The following is an 854-nucleotide window of genomic DNA, read 5'->3' on the forward strand; positions in this document are numbered from 1 at the left end:
TCCTTTCGATCTTCCCTTCATGTTTCCCACCCTGAGACAGCCATTGCATAGACATTGCCTTCGAGAAGCCCTCAGGAAATTCATATCAGCAGGAGATAAACTGTAAATAACCCACAAATATCGCTTAATCTATCTCCATTGGCAGGGAGTCGGTCTGAACTCTGCAATCAAACGACGAAAGAGATAAGCGAACAAACATCGCTTAATGAGTTCACTAAATTTTCGCTGTTCATTTGCTGTGGTCATTATCTGCGCAACAATCTCGGCCGCAGAGCCGGCTGATGTTTTCACACTCGACGCCGGGCAATGTTTTCGATGCCATTTTCATTTTCGTCGGCCAAGATTTTCACTAATTTTTCGCTGTACTTTTGATCCTTTTCTGCTTTGGAATCCCGCCAGTTCGGAACAGAAGGTCGGCTCGTTTAGTCAGTTCAGTTTTCTTCGTTCGTTTCCCTCGCTTGTTATCTTTGGGAGGAATGCAGCAAATGCAACGAACGTAATGCAACACAGCTTCGAATGGCTTCACTAATGATCTGATCAAGCTGACATCAACAGGCTACCAGTCACGATTTTATCCAATATCACTTTTTATTTTCTTCCTCCTCCCTCCCCACGCACACACCTTTGCTTTCGGTCCAAATAAACTGGCTTGCACGTGTTTGCGACTCTTTTTCTTCACGCAAGCTTCAGAATAAATTAGCCGCGACTGATGAAGCTCTCATAACCAGTTCAGTTTGTTCTCCATTGTTCATGCTTGACAAGATCTACCGGTATATAGACTGGGTGATTTAAGAGGTCAGCTCATAAATGCGTCAGCGCCATTGGTCTCCCCAAGCAGTTTTTCTTCCCAAAGC

Source organism: Penaeus monodon, chromosome 23 (assembly GCF_015228065.2).
Source record: "Penaeus monodon isolate SGIC_2016 chromosome 23, NSTDA_Pmon_1, whole genome shotgun sequence".
Lineage (NCBI taxonomy): Eukaryota > Metazoa > Arthropoda > Malacostraca > Decapoda > Penaeidae > Penaeus > Penaeus monodon.